The sequence below is a fragment of the Panthera tigris genome, chromosome C1, assembly GCF_018350195.1.
Source record: "Panthera tigris isolate Pti1 chromosome C1, P.tigris_Pti1_mat1.1, whole genome shotgun sequence".
NCBI lineage: Eukaryota > Metazoa > Chordata > Mammalia > Carnivora > Felidae > Panthera > Panthera tigris.
Genome location: NC_056667.1, coordinates 88,784,527 through 88,808,989, shown reverse-complemented (window position 1 = coordinate 88,808,989; position 24,463 = coordinate 88,784,527). Strand labels below are relative to the sequence as shown.

General features: G+C 33.4%; 1 long non-coding RNA gene across 4 annotated transcripts in view; it reads left to right on the top strand.

The window, feature by feature from the left end:
- Window positions 1–342: 342 nt before the first annotated feature.
- LOC122241187 overlaps window positions 343–24,463 on the top strand; it is a 137,508-nt gene continuing 113,387 nt past the window's right edge. The window contains exons 1-3 of one of the 4 annotated variants that reach the window (XR_006221210.1): window positions 343–417; window positions 20,870–20,936; window positions 21,359–21,491. This is a non-coding gene — a long non-coding RNA (uncharacterized LOC122241187). Of the gene's footprint in view, window positions 418–5,346; window positions 5,485–20,869; window positions 20,937–21,358; window positions 21,499–24,463 lie in introns of those variants that run through there. The other 3 variants (XR_006221208.1, XR_006221209.1, XR_006221211.1) reach the window with 3 other exon arrangements.

Sequence of the window (24,463 nt, the reverse complement as noted above, 5' to 3'; positions counted from 1 at the left end):
CTTTGAAGGTATATTAAGTTTCTATTGTAACAAATTAATACAAACAGTGTCTTAAAACAACACAAATTTATTCTGTTACAGTTCTGGAGGTTAAAAATTCTAAATCAGTTTCACTGGGCTAAGATCAATGTATTATAAGGACTGCATTCTTTCTGAAGGCTCTAGGGGAGAATCTATTTCTTATCTTTTCCAGCTTCTAGAGTCTGGCTATATTTCTTGGTTTGTAGCCCCTTTACAAGCAACGGCATCACTCTGACCTCTGCTTCCATTATTACATCTCTTTCTGTGACCCTGACCCTCCTATTCCCTCTTATAACCCTTGTGATTACATTGGACTTCCCCACATAATCCAGGATGATCTCTCCATCTCAAGATCCTTAATTTAATAAGGTATTCAAAGTCTTTTCTGCCATGAAGGTAACAAAAGAACAGATTTGGGGGATTAGGAAGTTGATGTCTTTGGGGAGGGGTATTATTTTCCCTACCACAGAAGGCTAGCATAGTTATCTAGGAAAGAGTTTGCTAATAGGACCAGAGCTGGAGAAATAGATGCAGTAGAAAGACGGATGCCTAGGTGTAGAAATAGAAATAGAAATATAGTTTTTATTCAAGTATAGCAAACATCTGGTAAAGTAGGTCATCTTAAGTATATATTCGATGAATTTTAATACATATAAACATCTACTTAACACCTCTTAGATTGTGTTGTAAAACATTTCCAGAATTTCACAAAGCCCTTTCATTCCTTCTTCCAGTAAACCACTCCCCTCAAAACAATCACGACACTATTTTGTCATCTATTGACACAGATTAATTTTCCCTATTTCGATATGTATGTAGGCTAAACCATACAGTTTATATTATTTTGTGTCATTTTTATTTATTTACTTATTTATTTATTTATTTTTATTTTATTTTTAATATAATTTATTGTCAAATTGGCTTACATACAACACCCAGTGTTCATCCCAGCATTTTGTGTCATTTTTAAATTTTAAAATTATATCTGGAAGGTTCATCCATGTCATTGCTAAATAATATTACACTGCATAAATATAGGATCATTTCTTAATTTATTAATGATATTCAGACTTGGGCTTTTATGACTAATTATGGTATGAACATTCCTGCATGGGTCTTGTGGTGAATAGAAACTGAAAACATTTCCCACACCATAAAAATCAATTCCACATGGATTATAGACCTAAAAAGAATAAATATTCTACAAGTAAACAGGGGAATATCATTACCACATATAGAAAGGTTTTTAAGCAAGAAACAAAAATTAATAATCATAAACAAAAGACTGGATAAATTGGTTATATTTCATAATTAAAGTCAACAAGATTTCATGACAAAGGGAACATGGATTGTGAAAGAGAGAATCAGATTTGTTCCTAGGTTAGGTTTGAGTAACCGGAAGGCAGATTCAGACAGACAATTTGAACTAAGGTTTTGGAGATGGGAAGCCACTTAATTTTGGACATATTGAATTAGATAATCTATTAGATACACAAGTGGAGATATCAGATAGACAACTTGACATCTGACTATGGGGTTTATAAGAGTTGTCTCAACTATAGACCTAACTTTGGACAAGAGAATGTGCAAAATCACCAAGATGGTGTGTAGAGATAGACAGGAGGAAAAAAAAAAAAAATCAAGGGACTTACTTAAATCCAAGATATTCCAATGTAAAAAGGCCTAAGGGGGAAGGAGGAGACAAAATCAAAAAAGATCAGTAAAATAAGACCAACTAGTCCTCCAAGGTAAGAGAAGAAATTTAACATTGTTGAAGGAGTGATAAAATGTTGTTTTGTGCTCAAAAAGCTAAATCTGACAGTGTGTGGATTGTGGTTATGCTTATAAAAATAGTTGCAGTGGAGAGGTGGCAGCAAAATCCTGTTAGGGAATCTTGATTGGAAAACGAGACTAAAAGAATTAAAGACATTAGTATAATCGGTGGAAGTAATGAAATGGGGTGTTATTTGGTGGCAAAAGTGTGCTCAGAGAAGTTTTGTCTTTGTTTTAGCTGGGGGTTAACTGGAATTAACTAGTGTTATGATTTTGCCAGAGAACTACAACAAAAGTGAAAGGTGGCCACGTTGTCAAAAGTGTATGGAAGGGAATTATTTTAATTACTGAACACGGAATTTAAACTAGGTAAGTAAGGGGGTGAGGATGTCAAAGGATATGGCATAACGAAAAGAAGATAGGGCTTTGGATAACAGAACTAGTGTGGTGGGAGAAATGTTAGGTTTGTGAAGTGGGTGAATTGTAAAGATAGGAGACGGTTATCAGGAGTGAGATGTAGATTATGAAATGATTGAGATCTTTGGAAAGAAAAGGCCTAGCTTTATGAGCATAGAACTATAAGGCTGATGTAGAGTACTGGATCATTGGAGGAGGGGGGTGTAAGAAACAAGAATCTAGGATATGGAAACTTTATCTACACTGTGCCTTTGGAAAGTACCCAGCACTTTTATGAGAGTAGTGTTGGAGAGAGTGACAATGAGGACCTAAAAATCCCTGAATAATAAGGACAAATGATCCAAGTGTTAGTTAGTTAGTAAGAACAGTTAGGCATAGTTACTTATATCATCTAATGATATGCGATTCAAAACTGGATAATTTAGAAATAAAGAAAGAACAACATTCAGAAAGCAAAAATGAGCTAACAGGACACTTACTACACCTGATGCCCACTGTAACAAGTGATACAGGAAGAGGAAACAGCCATATCTTCAGGGGGCTTCAGGGGACAAAACATCCTGATAGAAGATACAGATAGAGGGGGGCAGGTTTTTAACAGACCTGGCAAATTAAGGGGGAATTCAGAGAAGAAATCACTAATTAGCATAGAGAGCAAGATTAAAGTTTGAGTGTGCAGTGAATGCAGGGGACAGAATCAGGATGTACTGGGCTTCAAAGGGATAGGATGGGAGCACGAGAAGCAAAAGATGACCTGGGATTCAGGGACTTGCTACATTCATTGTTAAAATCAAGGAATAAGATCATGATGATCTTAGTCCTGATGGATTCAAGGAAAATAGCAGTGAAGATACTGACTGAAGATACTTAGCTTTGGAATTGGTGGTGGCAGTAGGAACATGAAGACTCATGCACATTGTCACCTGTACTCCTCTCTCACTGTTACTCTTCAGCCCTAATCATGGGTGGGGGGAAATGAATGACTTAGTTGCTAAGAAAATTTATCTTTAAAAAGGAAAACCTACACAATATTTCAAAATCAGATGGAATGTAATTTCATACAGGGGAAGTTGGATATTCTAAAAGACCAGTGGCTTTTAGGCTATTGCAGCATGGATATTATTACCTCCCTTTTAATGTAAGAAAAGGTTTGTACTAGTGTATCCTTGGAAACCTCTGTGAACAGGCATTTCAGGGATGGCAGTCAGCTTAACAAGCCACAGTGGTACACAGGCAATTCTTAAGAGAAAAGATTTCTAGTTGAGAGAGGTCAGCTCTGTTTCCTACGGGCACATACTTCTTGATTCCTAGTGGGGAATATAATCTCTCCTTCTCTGAATCCATAATACAACTGTCTAGGGTGAAGGAGAAACAATGCTGTAATACCTTAAGACCAACCAGGAACATAACCAATGAAGAAGTGATGGATGAACTGCAGAATTCTTTCTAAATGATGCTTTGGAGATGAGCTTTTCTGTCACCTTTTACAAGCTATTATTTAAAAGAGAACATGTAAATATGTGATTTTTTGTTATAGTAATATAAAGAATAAATAAAATGAGAATGTGGTGATGGAAGAAATGTTACCATGATTTTGAAGACTGGAAAGTGACAAACCTCATCACAGATTAAATCACAAAGAAACAGAAACTAGAAGAAAGATAACTGAGATGAAATGATTGGCCACAAGCAGTGTTAGTCAAGGAAACAAAGAAAAAAGAATGTCTATATATGAAACTGTCAGACTGAATGGAAACATTATTATTGGTTTCCAACTTTTGTGTAAGTGTGGAGCAAAATGCCAAAGTCAAAGCAACCAGCCAATTATGGAGTTAGTGAACTTGAAAGGGGAAACAATTTTGAAAAAGTTTTTTCTAAGGAGGATCTTGAAAAGTTATCATTTACCAGCATAAAAATATCTTCAGGGCAATTATCAAGAGAGTGGGTAGATATCATTACAAAAAGGAAAAGGTTAGAGAGTTGAGATAAACTTGTTATCTTTGTGTTATTACTCTTTGTTATTTGTAAGAGTGTTACATCCCTGGAGCAGAAAAAACAATTTAAATATTAACAAGTAGAACATTCATCAAAAAATTCTGGTAATGGAAGAAATAACCCCAAACTAAGACACAGCAAGGGCAATTGAAACTATATTATACATTTGTAAGAAACCTTTATGTTTTTTCCAGTCAAAATAATGATACATGTTATGGTAAATTTTGGGAAAAAATAAATGAATATTATATCTTAAGTATACTAATTTAGGAAATTACAGATTTTGGAATCACATGAGAATACTGATGTTTATCACAGGACAGCTTACACAGCACTCAGAGATTATTTTTAAACAGTAAAGAATATGCATTAACTGTTTTGCTACTGGAACTGTTTAAGGTTCTCTAAGAATATAAATATTACTAAAAATGTATTATTACTATCATAAAAGACATGTGCAGCTCCAAACTAAGCTATGCTAAATCTTAGAAAATGAGTACAGTTATTGAAAAATTAAATTAAGGGTGCCTGAGTGGCTTAGTAAGGTAGGCATCCGACTCTTGATTTCCGCTCAAGTGACGATCCCATGGTTTGTAAGATCAAGCCCTGCCTTGGCTGTGGGGCAGCGTGGGGCCTGCTTGGGACTCTCTCTCTCTCTCTCTCTCTCTCTCTCTCTGCCCCTCCCCTGCTTGCCTGTGCATACAGTCTCCCTCTCAAAATAAATAAACATTAAAAACAAAATAAAGCTTAAATTAAAATTTTGTGGGGGTGCGTGGATGGCTCAGTCAGTTAAGCATCCAGCTTGGGCTCAGGTCAAGATCTCACCATTTGTGAGTTGGAGCCCTGTGTTGGGCTCTGTGCTGACAGCCTGGAGCCTGGAATCTACTTCTGGTTCTGTGCTTCCCTCTCTCTGCCCCTCCCCAGCTCATGCTCTGTCTCTCTCTGTCTCTCAAAAATAAAAAGAAAATTAAAAAAACATTAAATTAAAATTTTGTGCATAAAATGAAAGTTAACTGGGAGATCTTCACATGAACAAGCCTGGGGCAATGGCTTACACGGCATAGGCAACATAACAGGGAGAGGCCCAGAAAGAAAAAAAAAAAAAAAGTATATTGTGGGAATTGTTGTGTGGTTCAATACTTAGAGTACATAGCATAAAAGAAGTACTTTGGAATAAAGTGCACTGTATTTTTACTTCAATCCTAATTATTCTCTTTTTTTCAGAGTCATTATACTGCTGTGTGTTCTTCAGAAAACCATTCACTGCATTCATCAAATGTATTTACCTATTTAAAATAATCAAATATACATTGACCTATTTAATATCTAAGAATGATATAGTAATTAATTGAGGTAAAGTTCTCACATGTAATAAATTAATTGTATGTATAGAGTAGAATATTATACTGCAGTGAAAATGTATAATGATATCTCTATGTGTTAATATGAGTAATTGTCAGGAATATAATCCCATGGAAATAAAAAACATGTGGCAAAAGGATAGATTCACAATAGACCCTTCGGTATGAAAAACACAAAATAATAATGTATGGATTACAAAGACATATGTAAATAAAACTATAATAAAGAGGAAAAACATAAAAACAAAATTCAGGGTAGTGGTTGTCTCTGTAGAGGGGGAAGAAGATGATAGGATCAAGAAAGACAAAAAGGGATATAAATTTATTATAATGCTCCATTTCTTGAGCTGGATATTGCATAAATAAATATGTGTTAATTTCAATGTAATTAATTTCATTGTAAATTCAGTGTAATTATGTCTTACACAAATTTTGTGAATGTGATTTTGTATGCACTTACATGTAATAAAAATAATTTAAAATTAGGTGAATGACTTCATAAATACTGATAGAATAAATAAAATAAACAGTTCACAAAATTATTGTATGAAAATATCCAGTATAAAATATAGGGATGGAATGTTTTCAAAGACTGAATGGCAGATCTGGAGCAATAGGATAGTAGATTAAACTTAGATTTTTGTAAGGTTAAATATCAGTAGGAACCTACTTTCTATTAAGTGTTACTATTCTTTTTTTTTTTTCTTTTTGGTAAAGCTTGATTCTTCTTGTATATACTATGTTTGGTAGTATTATCCCAGACCACTTAAAAACTTGTGGCTTTAAGAGAAGCTTAGAACTAATTACAGGACTTTTGTAAATCATCTGTCTAGAAATAACTAAAACTTGTCATTAGGTGTAGAAGGATTATCTGATGCTACTGTCATAAACTTTAGTGCTAGCTCTATTTCAGACACTATAAACAGAATCTTGAGGAAGTCAATCTCTCTTAATTTTTTAAAATATTCCATTCAATATTCAATGAGTTTATTACAGAAGATCTCATCAAAGCTTTTCTCTAGCTTAAAGATTCTATGTATTTCTGACCTTCTAGGGTATTAAGGATTGAAACTGCCTCTTTGGGGACCACCTTAATTTTTAATTACTGTACTGATACTACTCTGAGACAGAATGCTGTTATGCTTTTATCTGCATCACTCACTGAGAAAATGCAGTGTTAAATAATGATGCACGTTTTAATAACTCATTGAATAATGGCGCTAGTAACTCAGGAAGTTGTATAAATGAGAGAAACAGTAACAAGTCTCTGTAATACAAGGGCCAAAATGAGGTATCTTTGATAATTCATTGTCCTGCTATATTCATATTCAGTTTAGAATTATGGTCTCACACCATTATATATGCATCTATAATTTATTATTAAGAAAATATGATGGGTAAGGTTAATAAATGTCCATAAGAATGTTGGAAATGCAATTAAATTATCTTCATTTTGTATATTTAGTCTGTTTTAGACTTGAAATGTATTGTCTATATCTTCTGTTTACAGCTTTTTTCTTGGAAAATGCAGATTAACATGTAAATGAAATTTATTATACAAAGCAAAAAAAAATCATAGCTTCATTACTCTAAGAGAAAACAAAATTAAGCTACATAATTTTAGACTTTTATAATATGCATCCACAATTACACGAGAGAAAACCCAGAAACCTATAGGTATTAGAATAAATAAAAATACTACTTGGTTTATACTTATATCTATAATTTCTCCACTTGTAGGTAAATGTTAGGTAAAGTATATGTTCTTTTAATGTTTATTATTGTTCCATTAGTTTTTTTAATTGAAATTTTCTATATTTCAAAAGAAAAATGATTCAAATTTCCAAAATGAGCCTATATTAGCAGAAATAAATATTTAATTTAATTTAAAAATGTTGTCATTATTAGGGGCACCTGGGTGGCTCAGTCGATTGAATGTCCAACTTCGGCTCAGGTCATGATCTCACGGTTTGTGGGTTCGAGCCCCACACTGGGCTCTGTGCTGACAGCTCGGAGCCTGGAGCCTGCCTCTGTTTCTGTGTCTCTCTCTCTCTCTGCCCCTCCCCTACTCGTGCTGTCTCTCCCTGTCTCTCAAAAATAAATAAGTAAAGTTGAAAAAAAAAAAAAAGGAATCACTGGATCACTGGGACATCTCTCAGGGATTCCCATGTCTGTTCTCAACTGTGAATGGGAAATTACAGCAACCACAGTCTGAGAAGGGCACATGATTCTATGAGTCAGTCCCCAGGCAAAGCACTTTGTACTAGTGAAAGTAAGGATTGATGTACAAAGTAGAGGTATTAGTGAAGACGGGAAGTAATCTAGGAAAAGTGGTAGAGGAGGGAGGTATTGAATATCAGTTTTAGCCTTGAGGACTACTACAGCAAACTGTAGTACAGCTTTTCTCTCCAACCTCCTTTTGACATTTTACAAAATGTATTTTGAAGAGCCCTCTGGAAAAATTTGTGACAGGTTGGAGCAAATGGAAGGTGAGATGAGAGTGGACTGTAATAAATATCAGTGTTCTCCCAAATCCTCTCACTGAAGCTGCTCTTGTGTCACAATCCACCCCATCCCTGCTGCCTTTCATTTCCATTGGGAGCAATTGCAGCTCTTTGTTGGAGCACTGTCTTCGGGCTGCTGGAAACTGCTTCCCTTGCACCTAGGAAAGACACAAAAGTACCTAGGGCTTTGCAAACACCTGGGCATTCCTAGACGAATTCCTGACAGATGGGCGAGTATGAAGACTCCAGTCCCTTTGCCTCAGGTCAGGACAACTCTGAGTTCTTGTTCTGGGCTACACTCCTTGTGATAAAGGCTGAAGTTTCCATCTGTGAGACTTTGCTGAAGAGAAACCCCATTCTTTGATTCATCCATTTTACTGAGGTGTTCCCCTCTTCCCCTAAAGGTTTCCGTAGAGGATATTTCTATTAGAAAGCATGTGCCTATGAGATCTTTTCTTGAGATTCCCTTAGATTACTCCAGTAAGTAAGGCATTAATCTGCCCAAGCCCAAATGTAAATAGTTTCTTCCTCTTTCTAACCAACAACGATCTGAAGCCCGTTAAAACTAATTGCCCCTCCAGATTAATGTGGATGCTATAACATATCTAGTGTGATATTTTAATTCATAATAAGAAATATATATTAGGTCTTCATCTCTTTTTCTGGTACAGAGCTCCTAAAACCCCAATAATTTCCTGAGAGGAGACCAACAAAAGTGTCTTTTGTTATGTTAATGAGGTGACCTTTGACCTCACCGAGGATGGAGGGCTGGTTGCCAGGAGAATCAATCATTTGATCAGAGGGTTAGAACTTTCAGTCCCACCCTTCTAACCTCTGAGGAGGGGAGACTTTGGAGGTTGAATCAAGTGCCAATGGCCAATGGTTTAATCCATCGTGACTCTGTAATGAAGTCTCCCTAAAAACCTCAAAGAAGGGTTTCAGAGAGCTTCTGGGCTGTGAACACAAGGACATTCCAGGAGAGTGACACACCTGGGAGAGGTCAAGAAAGCTCTGCATCCTCTTCTCTTGCCTTGCCCTTTGCATCTCTTCCATCTGGCTTCTCCTAAGTTACACCCTTTATAAACCAGTGGCCTAGGAAGTAAAATGTTTCTCTTGAGTTCTGTGAGCTGTCTTAGCAAAATGATCAGTCAGTAAGAGAGGGCCATGGAAACCTCTGATTCATAGCCAGTCAGAAGTACAGATAACAACCTAAACTTGTGAGTGACTAGCTTTGAAGTTCAAAGAGGGGATTGTTGGAACTTCTAATCTACAGATGATTGGGCTTGTGGCTGATGTCCCAAGTGGCAAGGGGGTGCGGTGAGGGCAGTCTTGTAGAACTGAATCCTTAACCTCTGGAATCTGATGCTATTTCAGGGTGTCAGACAGAGTCAGAAATGACTTGAATTCTGGGACGCCTAGCTGGTACCAGGACCATTGTTTGTTGGTCCCTTCCACAAACTGGAATCTTGATACTTTATCTACATTTAATCTTTTTTTTTTTTTTTTTTTTTTTGAGAAACACAGAGTCTGAGTCGGGGAGGGGGAGAGAGAGAGAGAGAGAGAGAGAGAGACCCAAGCCGACTCTGAACTGTGTGGAACCAAGTGGGGCTTGATCCCATGAACCATGAGATCATGACTTGAACTGAAATGAAGAGTCATATGCTCAACTGACTGAGCCACCCAGACGCTACAATTTAATCTTATTTTAACCTATAAATGCATTATTAACCTTGGATCTTAGTCAATATTGTTTTTTAAATAATTTATACACATTTACTGTTATATGCTGCATTCTGGATAATTTATTAAAACATAATTTCCAGTTACTTATATGCTTTCTGACTTTGTTGTTATAGCTGCTAACTAATTAGAGTATAACTTACATTAGAAAAAGTAAACAAAACAAAACAAAAAACCCTAAGCATGCAGCTCAATAAATTATTACAAAGTGAATAAAAAGACACAACTAACAACTAGGTTGAAACACGTAACTTTGCCTCACTAAGAAGTCCTTTTCCTTCCCCTTCCCATATACTCACCTTCTTCCTCCCCATCTTTAATACTATTTCAAAATGACTATTTTGAAGTTGTATAAAAAAAAAAATTGAATCTTACAAAATATTTTTGTATCAGGCTTTTTTCAGTGAAAATATTTATGAGATTTATCCACATTTTAGCTTGTATCTGTGGTTTATTATTTTTATTGCTATATAATATTTCCCATGTGTAAGTATACCCTCATTTACCTGTCCTACAACACATTTTACTATTGATGGGATTTATTTTCAGAATTTCTGTATTATAGATAAGCATTGTACCCATCTTTTGCTGCAAGGGGTAGACATTTCTTTTGAGCAAAGATCTAAGAGCAAAGGTTTGCTGGGTCCAAAAGCAGATATTGACAAATAATTTTCTGAAGTCATTGTGTTAGGTAGACACTAGACCTGAGCAGTGGAAGGAATGCTGGAGGCAGAGTCCCAAGTCCTTGAAGGGGAATTATAGAGACATGAGCTGGAGGCAAAGACAGTGATAGATAAGCTGTACATTAAAAACCCCTGGGCACAACATCCCAAACTTAAGGCTTCCAAGACCTTGGGGCTGACAGATCCAGAGCCATAACTATGGAGCTTGTCTTCTCCTCCTCCACCTCTGCCCGAGGGCAAACCCTATACTCATTACATTATAATACGTTTGCATTGCAGTTATAGCCCCCTTCCCCCACCAGAGAGAAAGGCTGCCTTGATGGTTCCAGTACAAACTTTATAGGTTTGTGGGAGTAGTTCACCCAAATGATTGGAAGCAACCTCCATTAGAGACCACCCCAGTGTACTTCCCAGCTCTTCCCATCCCAGAGAAACCCATTAATATCGAATTCCAAAACAATCTAGGGGCCGGTTCCACCTCTGGGAACCTACCCATTCTCCAACCTTGAGAGTGTACTTTAACAAACTGCTTTGTGCTTGCTACTTTCCTTCTGACTGTCTTTATTCCAGCATGGATCTCCATGGAAATCTTATAAATCATCTCCTGGGGAATCCAAGGACTGAGAACTCCACTGGTAACAACTGTACCGATTTATACCCTTTGCTAGTGGTTATTGAGCATTCTTTTGTCTTTCAGATACTTGAGAACACTGGCATTGTCAGTCAGCCTTTTGAGTGTTTGTCATCTAGTCTCATTTGTAATAGTGTCCCATGTGGTTATAGTTTGCATTTCCCCAATGATGACACTAAGTCACATTTTTGTATGTTTACTAGCTATTTGGACATCCTCTGCAAAAGGTCTATTTAGTTTTCTTGACATTTTCCATTGCATTATCTGTCCTTTTGTTTTGTTTTCTTTTACTGAAGGCTCTTGTCATTTATAATATTACAAATATGTTCTTACATTCTTTGGCTTCCCTTTTCACACTGTAATTGATGCCTTTTAAGCAAGAATTCTTAATTTTAACTCTAGAAGGTTTATTGGTTTTATCTCTAATGTTTATATCTGTAATCAACCTGGAACATTGTAAAACATGAGTATGCAACTAACCCCTCATCATGGTTTGAGGAGATCATTTTTCCTCCAGTTTGCAATGATATATTTTCCTTAAGCCTAGAGATTAGATATGTGTCATTCTGTTTTTGTATACTCCACTTCATCCACTGGTCTATACTTCTACCTTTAGCCCTATAATCACAATAACTTACACACTGTATATCTGTACTCTTGGTAACTGTTGAATAACTCCAACTTAGTTTACTTTTCAAGAGCATTGTGACTATCATTGATTCTTTGTATTTCCTTATACATTTCAGCTTGTTAAGCTACCTGTTGTAATTTTTATGTCAGTGAATCAATAAGTTAATTTGCAGAGAAATAACACTTTAAAAATTGAGTCCCCAAATCTAGGAGAATGATATATACTTCCATTTGTATTTCTTCTCCAATATTATTCAATATATATTTTTTCCATATAGAGGTCTTATACATTTATCATAATATTTACTCCTAGATATTTAATAATTTTGATATTATTATAAATAACATCATGTATATGGCTTCATTTTTAAAATGTGTATTCTGATTCCATTTAGTTTTTGTTTAAAAATATATATACAAACAATTTCCAGGTTATTTCCAAATTTATTTGGTAGTTTATTATCTCCTGTTTGCAAACTCACTTTCTAGTTTTAAACATGACAACATATTTATTCAATATTTTGTGGCAGACTATTTCAAGACCTAACGCCTTTTCCTGATGTGTTTTGTTGATTGTCACAGACAGTGCCTTATTTATGTGTGAGGTGTGTTTTTTGTTTTGTTTTTTGTTTTTGTTTTTGTTTTTTTAATTTAAAATTGTGATCTCATTTTTTCCAGGAACTTTATCTGTGGGGACACTTTGAAATCCAGGTTGAACCTTGGTTCTTTCAGAAAGTATTTGCTTATGCTTTGTTTCAATCACCTGCAAGCACTATAATAAATTTAAAACAAATTTTGCAGTTTGGTGTCTTTGAAACACTCATTCACATATAGGATAACTTCATTAATTTTCTAACATGACTCAAAATTTTATGTTTTTCTTAGGTATTTACTAATATACTATTTATTAAAATGTGCATTTTCTGCATGAACAGCTTTGATAATTCTTTTTCATGATTTCTAGATTAATTAGATCAAAGATAGTTCATATTGTCAATTCTATTACATGGATACCAGCAGTTCACGGAAATGTGATTTTTATAAACTGCTAATTTAATGCGTTAAATGCTTTATTTAGCATTGTAATCTTACATTTCCTTAATTAATAAGATGGTTAAAAGTTTCCCATATGTTCATTTGCTCAGTGTATTTCCTCTTTGGTGGATTTTGTATTACCTTTAACATTATATTTATTGTGCCCTTTTAAGAGTTGCTTTTGTAAATTAAGATGTCATTATAGAGTGGCTTTTTCACAGGTTGCTGTAGCAATAAATGACTACCACTGCACTATGATATCAGACTTTCCCTTGAAAGCCTAAGCTAACTTTTATTTTAAATTACTTTTTCATCTTTTAATATTTTATTGCACTTTTAAATCTTGAATATTAAATGTCAAGCCTTAAAAATTTAGGAACAATATGTATTTCACTTTTCAAAGTTGAGCCTATTTTTAAAGGATTTTTTAAGGTAAAAAGATGTTTTGTGGCTACAAACTGATCTTAAGAGTCCAAAAAAATAATCTGACTGTGAATTTTAACTCTATCATTTAACAGCTTTTAAAATTATAAGTTGTGCAAGAGAAACAAAAGCAAAAAAAAAAAAAAAAAGGCAAAATTTGGTGAGACTACACCAAAATAAAAAGCTTTTGGACAGCAAAGGAAACCATCAACAAAACAAAAAAGCAACTGGCTGAAAAGGAGAATATAACTTCAAATGATATATCTGATAATGGATTAATATACAAAGTATATAAAGAACTTACACAACTCAACACCCAAAATACAAATAATCCAATTACAGTCAGAGGACCATAATACACAATTTTCCAAAGAAGACATACAAATGGCCAAGAGACACTTGAAAAATGCTCAACATCACTAATCATCAGGGAAATTCCTATCAAACTCAAAAGAAGATATCACCTCACACCTGTCAGAATGGCTAGAATAACAAAGATAAGAAATAACAAGTATTGGCAAGATATGGGAGGACAAATACCTTCATACACTGATGTTGGGAATGTAACTGGTTAATTGGTGTAACCACTATGGAAAACAGTATATAGACTCCTCAAAAAATTAAAAATAGAAATACCATATCATCCAGTAATTCTTCTACTGAGAATTTACCCAAGGGAAATGAAAATACTAATTTGAAAGAAATAATGCATCCTTATTTTTATTGTAGCATTATTTACAATAGCCAAGATATGGAAGTAGCCAAAATGCTCATAAATAGATGAATGGATAAAGAAGAATGTGATATATATATACACACACACACACTATATATTCCATTATAATGGAATACATATATATATACTATATATATATACATTATATATATATATACTATATATAGTATACTATACTATATATATACATTATATATATATAGTATACTATATATAGTATACTATACTATATATAGTATACTATATATATATATAGTATATATAGTACTATATAGTATATAGTATACTATACTATATATATAGTATATAGTATACTATATATATATACTATATATATAGTAGTATAATGTATAGTATACTATAGTATACTATATACTATACATAGTATATAGTATACTATATATATATAATGGAATATTAATCAGCTTAAAAAAGAACGAGTTCTTGCCATTTGTGACAACATGGAAGATCTAGAGGGTATTATGCTAAGTGAAATAAGTCACAGAGAGAAAGATAATCCCATATGATTCCACTTACATGTGCAATCTAAGAAATAAAACAAATCAACAACAAAGAAAAAAAAGAAACAGACTTATAAATACAGAGAATAAACTGCTGGTTTCCAGATTGGTGACGGGTAGGGAGATGGAAAAAATAGATAAAGGGAATTAAAAGGTAGAAACTTTGAGTTATAAAATAAATAAATCATGGAGATGATAAGTCCAGCATAGGGAATATAGTCAGTAATAAGTTTAATAACCTGGCATGGTGACCAATGGTAATGAACACTGGGTAATGTATAGAATTGCTGAATCAGTATGTTGTACACCTGAAACTAATATAATTTTTAGTGTCAATTACACTTTAATAATAAAAAATAAACAAAGCAGAGGGAAGTAAGATTAATAGATTAAAAAATTATAGGTCACTCTAACCTTTAGTTTCTATTTTTACAACTGTGTAATAATGTGTTCAAGCATTTGTTTAACAAATTTTTACTGAGTAGTGGCTATGTGCCAAGCACTGTTATAAGCTCATAGAGTGAATGAAATACACAAAAATGTATGTAATTTATATTTATGTTTTATTTATTTAACATTTTATTTGTATTATATTTATAATATAGAATTTATATTAGCCCTAAAAAGTAAATTAACAGATTATGATGCAATATGTAAATAATAACAATGTTGTGAAGAAAAACAATGCAGAGAAAATAAAGAGAAATTTATGGAAGCTACTTTTTTGGTTGGACAATCAGAAAAAGCCTCTCTGAGGAAGTGATGCTTGAGCAGCTCTCTAAACAAAGTGGACACTGAGCTGTACATACAGCCATTAGAAAATTAGTTTAGTGGAGGAGAAAGGGAAACAGCAAGTGTAAATTCCCTGAGGTGGAAGTATGATTATCATGTATGAGAAAAAGCAAGAAAACTAGCAGTTGACAAAAGTGATTAAGGATGGTAAGCATGCTTAGAGCTGAGAAAGGGCAGACCCTGGTTTAATGAGGCCTAACAATTAAATAATTTGGGGCAGTTCTCTTAAGAATTGCAAAAAAAAATTATAAGAACAAATTACATAAGAAAGTGAATATTGGGACACCTGGGTGGCTCAATTGGTTGAGCATTCAATCTTGATTTCGGCTCAGGTCATGATCTGAGGGTTGTGGGATTGAGCTCTTCATCACTGCACTGAGTATGGAACCTGCTTGGGATGCGTCCTCTGTCTCTCTCTCTCTCTCTCTCTCTCTCTCTCTCTCTCCCTCCCTCGGCATCCTTCCTCTACTGGCACTCTCAAAAACAAACAAACAAATAAACAAACAAATTTAAAAGCAAAGTAAATATTTAATTAGATTGAAAAATATTCTAGATTTAAAAACTCATAATACCACAAATGTTTTTCCATATAACACAAATAAACATAGCTTTGTGCTCTGTGGCATCCTCAAGATGTTTTAGGATTTTTCATATATTTATCCAGTCTGTAAGCCCGTCAAATGTAAGTAATATCTTTCTTGTTGAAAAAAATTGCCATCCAAACAATATATTCAAACGTGGTTTTGAAAAAATGCTAGTGAAGAGCTGATATACTTGACTATTATTATTAAAAATCATGCATTTGGGGCGCCTGGCTGACTCAGTCAGTTGGGCTTCCAAATTTGGCTCAAGTCATGATCTTGCAGTTCATTAGTTCAAGCCTAGCGTTGGGCTCTGTGCTGACAGCTCAGAGCCTGGAGCCTGCTTCGGATTCTGTGTCTCCCTCTCTCTGCCCCTCCCCCACTCATATTCACTCTCTCTCTTTCTCTCTCTCAAAAATAAATGAAACATTAAAAAAACAAAAAAATTAAAATCATGCGTTTAAACATAGCTGTTTGGTTTGGCTCTCTGTAAATATAAGTGGGATAATATGTTAAAAATACTGGCTTTCCATGAAATCATTGCTTTTTTAAATAGTCATGATAAAAGAATTGTTATACACCTCAAAGGATACATAGAATTAAGTTCTTCACCTTCACATGTACTCTTGATCAGCCAGTTAATATCTGTCTTTATATTAATTTTCATCTTCAGTCTGCTTATAATTTTCCAGTTTGGGTGCATCCTGATCATTTGCTTTTCTGCTGTTCATTATCATTTCATTATCTGTAGTTTCTTGACTATAATGATGTTTTCCTTTACCTTTGTAATTTTGAACATGAGATTTTTTTAGTTCCATTGCTTTATAAAAAGAGACACTTTTGATATTTAGAAGTTTTTGATAACTTTTTTTGCCTGTTTATGCTTTTAGTTTCTATTTGGATAATTCCTTCCATTCACATTCAAATTTTGGTATAAATGATAATTATGAAACATACAAAAATTTATATTAAGACATGATCAAGAGCATTTAAAATTTTGACTACATAACGTTGAATTGTGTGATCAAATTCCTATTACACTATATACTTGACTTAATTGATAGTTATTGGAGTTTTATCACTTGTACACTTGTTTCTCAGTCAGTTTCCTCATATTAGCAAGGTAGCATGCCATATTATTGGAACGGCCAAATTTTATCGAGAGAATTGGTGAGTCAAATATTCCAAAAATTCCAAAAATTCCCATGGCCATTCCATCACTACCAGCAGGGAAAATTGTTTGGAGGGAAAGTCAGAGAAGAAAAGACGGTAGTCCTAACTTTCTACTCTTAAAATATCTCTCTTTTGCCAAATTATTTTTTAAAAGACATTAAAATGTTAAAATGCACTGCTGGAGACCCACACAACACTGGCAGGAGGTTGTACAAGTGAGGAAACCCATAGCTTACGCTTCGGTAACTTCCCAGAAAATTGGCATATAGCAATAATTGGAAGACAAACTCAGTGGTCAAGTTATATTAGGTCAGGTAGGAAATGTTAAGAGTCTGGGGTTGTTTTTAAGATTAAATTATGCAACACTCGGAATGTTTAGAGAAATTTCAAGCAAGTGCTTAACACATGAAAACAGTCAAATGATTACCATAATCATTATTATTAGACCACAAATAAACTAATATAACTATTTTAACATGCTTTCTAGAATATACTCACACACATACACACTTATGAACATCTATATAATTACATATTCAGTTATATAAAGTTTAAAGTGTCTTTTATTTCTCTCTCTCATATATATGTGTACACACACACACACACACACACAATATGTAACATGCCATCTGTGCATACTGCCAACTTCTCCTATCTTCACAGGGCAGAAAGAGGTAAGAATCAAGCTCTCTAGTAACTTTTATAAGGGCACTAATCTCATTCACTAGGGCTCTACTCTTATAACTTCATCTAATCCTAATTACCACCATAAGGCCCCACCTGTTAATATCATCACAGTGGTGGTAGGATTTTGACATGAACTTTGGGGAGATGCATTTAGTCCAGACAGGTAACTTGCCCTCTCAGCATGCTGTAGCTTAACTCCAAATAATCATTTCTTTTTTCACATATTTATATTTCTAACATATCTGTATTGTCTTAGAATTGAGAAAATGCTTAAAGAAGGGGCAGGGATCTGAGAAAAGCCTTCTCATAGCACAAAGAATTCTTCAACCTGACTTACGTGATGAGTTGATAATATACACATAATTCTCTTAGTGTCGTAAGTGTAAATTGATGCCCATATAGCATATAATCACATTTTGTGCCTTTCCACATTTGGATTTTTGGAAACAATGAAATTTTAATATTCTTAGAAGAAAGATTAGACTATAAATCAAAGTCAAAATGATTTTCTGGTTTATGTCCTGTTGTGTGGGAGGGAACTGAAAGTTATTTAGAAACTGTCTAGGTCTCTAATTACATTGTTTTTGCACAATTTTTAAATTAATCAAATTTTCCACTTGGATAGAGTTTGAATAGAATTTTTTTTTATTAACATCTAACAAAAACAGAAAAATAACATAACAAAAGGGAGATACGGACTTTGGAAAACAAATGTTGAAAACAATTTAAGCCTAATTGTGAAATGAAGAAAGCCAATTTTCCTATAAATGACTATTTTCTCTATATTTCTACTTTATAACTACTGTGTTATGAGAATAAATATGTTATTTCAGAGGAAATACAAGTCTGAAAGCAAGTTTGGGTTTTAGTGTCCATGTAGGGAAAGATAACATATTTCAAGCTCACATGAACTGAGACTAATAAATTCAGAATCCTTAGTGAAAGGATGCCTGAAAAACTTGGCCTATTATCTCCAATAGGAGATATGTAAGATTGTCACAGTCAAAGCTCTGAATAGGAAAAAATATCTCATAGGAAATCAGGACTTCAAACTTAATCCTAATATAATTCTGAAGTAAAAAAAAATGTCATGATCTCTGAAACAGAGGATACCCAAATTCCTCCATAATAATATATAACAAGTGATTTTTATAGTGATTTTTCTGGAGCCCAGATCAGATAAAAAACATAAACAAAAATTTCAAAATTAAGTTTTTTATAATTAAGAACCCATGATAGGCACTCTTTCATACACATTAGCATAGAAACAGAAACATAGATATAACAAAATCTGAGTAAAGTGATTTATTATATGCTATTAAATTTAAAATGTTTAAGTTAGATATGCAATTGAATTTTACTTGAACTTCCTGGAAGCTATTGCAAAAGTTCAGGGTGAGGAAAAAAAATGGCCAATAAACTAAAATTACATGATCATCATAGAAGCACAACTGGTATAGGATTTTTAAATAATATATTTGGTATATGTCTATTATATTTGATAAATTATATTTGATATATGATAATGTCACAGGTATTACAAAAGACAAGACTAGAATTTATACAAATGATCAATTATTCAAAATAGCTTCAATAATAAGACTATAACTGTGTTTCTATTATGGTCTTATTGATTCAAAATAATTTTGGATTTTATATTTTTCCAATAAGTTTGTAAACCATTTTATTTGTTATCGTTAAAGTCTTTATTTTACCATTGTCAAATACTTTTTAATGTTCATTCCTTTCTTATATTTCTGTCTGAAAAATAAAAGCATTTTGTTTGACTGCAAGTTTAATATAAATAATATTTTTTGCCTTTTTCTAGGAGCTGCTTTACTTTTTGTATGCTCCAAAGATTTCTTGAGATTAAAAATGAGTGAAATTGATTTAGAAGAACATACATTCAAAATAAATGAAAAGTCATACATCAAAGAGTGATTCGTTAACATTCTTCTTATAGCTTTAGGCATTAAATCATCATCTTCATGTCCAGTTACCTTATATTAACAACTAAATTTGAAGGAAATGCAGGTGCTTCTTCAGAAAAATATTGTCCTAAGATTTTCATTTGGATATGGACATCATCTTCATGATGTGGGTGGTAAAGTCCAAAAACACGTTGAGTTAGCTATATGTTCATCAAACCTTTCTTGGAAAACTGTAGTAAAAGGTTTTAGTCTCCTATGTGTACTCTCTTTAGGCAGAATGGCTCAGCCTCTATTTTGCATACGTAATTTGCATACCCAATTTACAGTTTCCTACCTTTTCTACTTATCATGGCGACTGGCTGTTTGGTGATTTTGTGCACATTAACAAAACCACAAATGGCTAGCACATCAAGTTCTCGGGCATGAACTCACATGATGCCTCTCAAACCATGAACTCCCACAGTGAGCTGATACTAGGCACTAATGGCCAATTACAGTGTATTATAGCTTATTTTACTGTGCGCCTCACTGAAAGGGAGGTGTTAATTAGTTCTAAGCATCTGAAAAGTGCTCAGAAAAGAGATAATCATAAATTATTGTGAGTTGTCTATCATATTTAGCCATATGTAAAAGATCATTTTTTTCATTATGTAAATATCTCATGACAGAAGCTGAAAACATAAAAAGGAAATTTAAAAAACCCATTTCATTCTTTTTCTCCAGTTTTAAGCAATTTTATTATAGTATGTGTCTTTATTCAGTTGCCTTCATGTTTCATGTTTTTATTCCTTGGTATTGTTTGACCTTAGAGCTGTGGGTTTGTAGTTTTCACGAATTTGGGGAAAATTTTGACCATATTTCCTCAAATATTTCCTGCTCTTCCCCTCTTTGGGACCCACATTATATGTATCTTTAAAGTTGTCTTACATTTAACTGATGCTCTCTTCTTTCTCTTTCCAGTCTTTTCTACCCCTCTGTTTCATTTTATGTACTTTCTACTTCTATGTCTTCAATTTCATTAATTTTCCATCTATTTTTTAATCCTCACTTGTTTCTCTATAGTCTATCTTTCATCTCAGTCACTAATTTCCATATCCAGAAGTTTCATGTGTCTAATATTTAATTTTTTATTTAATACATGTAGTCTTTCCTGTACCTTGTTGAATACAAGGAATAGAGTTGTAATAGCTAATTGAATGCCATTTTTTCTAATACTATCATATATGTTATTTCAGAGTCACTTTCCACCAATTGACATTTCTCTTCATAATGGATCACATTTTATGCTACTTTGCATTGCAGGTAATTTTTTGATCAGTTGTCACTCAATAAGAATATGTTGGTGATGGTTCTTTTGTATCCATATTTACTTTATGCATATTTTTATCGGTAATTTGTCTATGTGTATTATTGAGATTTGTTATTGGATGAAGTTAATTCATAACAGCTTGATAATTCTGATTTTGCTTCAGGTTTTGTTTAAAGGAACTAGAGAAGCATTTATTTTAGATCTAATTGTGCCCATTCTTGAAACAACAGAATCAGGGCCATGAACAGATATAAACTTTGGAGATCCTTCTTATTCATTTAGGTCCCAGACCCACCTTTCCCTATTAGCCCTTAGAAGTTCCCTCATAGGCATGGGTTGACCAGTATTCAGTTGAAGACTTGACCAGGATCCTCTGCATATCTTCAGAGCTTTCTCTTTGTGCATCTCTCTCTAGACTGCTACACTGCCCTGCAAAACTTAGCCACTTCAGACTTTCTGGACTTCCAGCTCCATACTCTCAACTCAACAGTCTCCAAGTTCCGCTCAGCTTCTCCCTTTATTCTCAGTGGCCTGAAAACTCTCTGAAGGTAATAAACAGACAATTATACATTTTGCTACATTTGATTCCCATCTGTCTGGGAACACTATTCTTTATGTGACAACAATGTTAAATAACTTGAAACTATTGTTTCACATGTTTAGTCTGTTTTTAAAAAATATTTCAACCATAAGCACAAATTCAGATTCTGTTATTTCATCCTGGCTAGAAGCGACAGCTTTTCCCATCATATTATAAGATAAGTAGTAATAATAAATAAAAATATAGGAGTGCCTGGACAGATCAGTCAGTTGAGCAGATGACTCTTAATTTTGGCTCAAGTTATGGTCTCAGGGTGGTGGGATTGAGCCCCACATTGGGCTTCACGCTAGAAATAGAGCTTGCATGGGATTCTCTCTCTCTTTCTCTCTCTCTTCCTTTTCCCCTCCTCTGCTCTCTATTTCTCTCTCTCTCTCTCTCTCTCTCTCTGTAAAATAAAATAAAATAAAAATAAAATAAAATAAAATAAAATAAAATAAAATAAAATAAAATAATAAAGAGTTCTCACCCAGATGGCAATGTAGGAGCCTCCTGAACCTACCTTCTCACATAGACACACTGAATCAATAGCTACATATAATCATTGCTCCTTGTGAAAGAAATCCAGAAAATCAAGGAATCATTTCCAGAAAATCAAGGAAAATGAAGAAACAGAGGAACATATTCTGAATGAAACAATAAGAAATAAAAAAGAACTTAATAAAACAGAACTAAGTGATTTATCTATTAAAGAGTTCAAAATAATGATCATAAAGATGCTCACTGAGATTGGGAGAAATGAATGAGCAAAGTGAGAATTTCAACAAAGATAGAAAATATAAGAAAATACCAAATGGATATCACAGAGCTAAAAATTGCAATAACTGCACTGAGAAATTTAATAGAGGGATTGAGTAGTAGACTAGATGAAGCAAATACAAGGATCAGCAAACTTAAGGATAAGGCAGGCAAAATCATCCAATCAGAACAAAAAGGAAAAGAATGACAAAGAGGATAGCTTGAGATGGGATAACCAATATTCACATAATAGAAGTCTCAGAAGTAAAAGAGAAAGAGAAAGGGGTAGAAAGCTTATTTGAAGTAATAATGGGTGAAAACTTTCCTAAAATATAAAATATGGCAGAGTAGAATAAAAATGTAGAGCTTTAAAATGAATTCAAAATTATCATCTTAAAATAGACTGTAATCACTCTAAGACATTTTATGTAAGAATCCTGGTAACCAAAAAACAAAAACCAATAATAGATTGACAAAAGAAAAAGAGAAAGGAATCTAAGCATACCATTACAGAAACCCATCAAATCATAATGGAAGAGAGGAAGAAAGGAATAAAGGGATTATAAAACAGCCAGAAAACAATGAACTAAATGGCAATATTAAGTCTATACCAATCAACAATTACCTTATATGTAAATGGATTAATTCTCCAATAGAAAGATATAGAGTGGCCGAATGGATGAAAAAGCAGAATGCAAGTATATGCAGCCGATAAGAGACTCACTTCAGCTTTAAAGACATAGACTGAAAGGGAAGGGTAGAAAAAATATATTGTGTGGAAATGGAAGCTAAAATAAAGCTGAGATAGCTATACTTATTTCAGAGAAAATATACTTTAAGACAAAGACTGTAATAAGAGACAAATCCTCAAATAATGATAAAGAGGTCAATACAACAAGAAGATGTAACATTTGGAAATATTTATGCACCAAACCTAGAAGCACCTAGGTATTAAGAGAATATACCTGAATACAGTAAAGACCGTATATAAAAAGCCCACAGCTAACAGTGGAAATCTGAAAGCTTTTCCTTCAAGAACAGGAACAAGGCAAGGATGCCTGCCCTTGCTTCTTATTCAACATAGTATTATAAATCCTAGCAAGAGAAATTAAGCAGGGGAAAAAAGGCATCCAAATCAGAAAGGAAAGAGTAAAATTGTCTTTATTTGCAGATAATGTATTATATACCAAAAGCCCTAAAGAGTTCACCAAATAATATTAAGACTAATAAATAATTGCATTAATGTTGCAGGATACAAAATCAGTAAATATATATATATATATACATATATATATATATATACATATATATATATGTATATATATATATATATATACATATATATATACTGATATAGTATGTATTTTTATACACCAACAATGAACTGTTACAAAGAGAAATTAAGAAAACAATCTCATTTACAATAGAATCAAAAACAATAAAATAGTAATAAATTTGGCCAAGGAGTGAAAGATTTGTACACTAAAAAGTGTAAGATAATGATGAAAGAAATTGAAGATAAAAATAAGTGGAAAGATATTCCATGATTATAGATTGGAAGAATTAGTGTTGCTAAATTGTCTATATTACCTAAAGCAATCTACAGGCTCAATGCAGTCTCTGTCAAAATCCTAAGTGTATTTTTCACAGAAATAGAAAAAAACAATTATAAAATCTTTATGGAACCACAAAAGACAGTGGCCAAAATAATCCTGAAAAAGAAGGATGAAAGAAAAAATAGTCTCTTCAATAAATGCTGTTGGGAAAACTAGAGAGCCACATGCAAAAGAATGAAACTGGGCCTTTATTTTAGACAACAAACAAAAATCAACTCAAAATGGATTAAAGATTTAAATGAAAGATATGAAACTATAAAATTTCTACAAGAAAGCATAGGAAAAAACTTCAGGATGTTGGTTTGAAGATGATCTCTTGTCTATGACACCAAAAACACAAGCAACAAAAGCAAAATTAGACAAGTGGAACTATATCAAACTAAAAGGCTTATGCACAGCATAGGAAAAATCAGAGAGTAAAAAGGCAACCCACAGAAAGGGAGAAAACATTTGCAAACTAAATATCTGATAACGGAATAATATACAAAATGTATAAGGAATTCATACAACTCAATAGAGGAAAAAAACAAATAACCTGATTAAAAAATGGCATAGGAGGGGTGCCTGG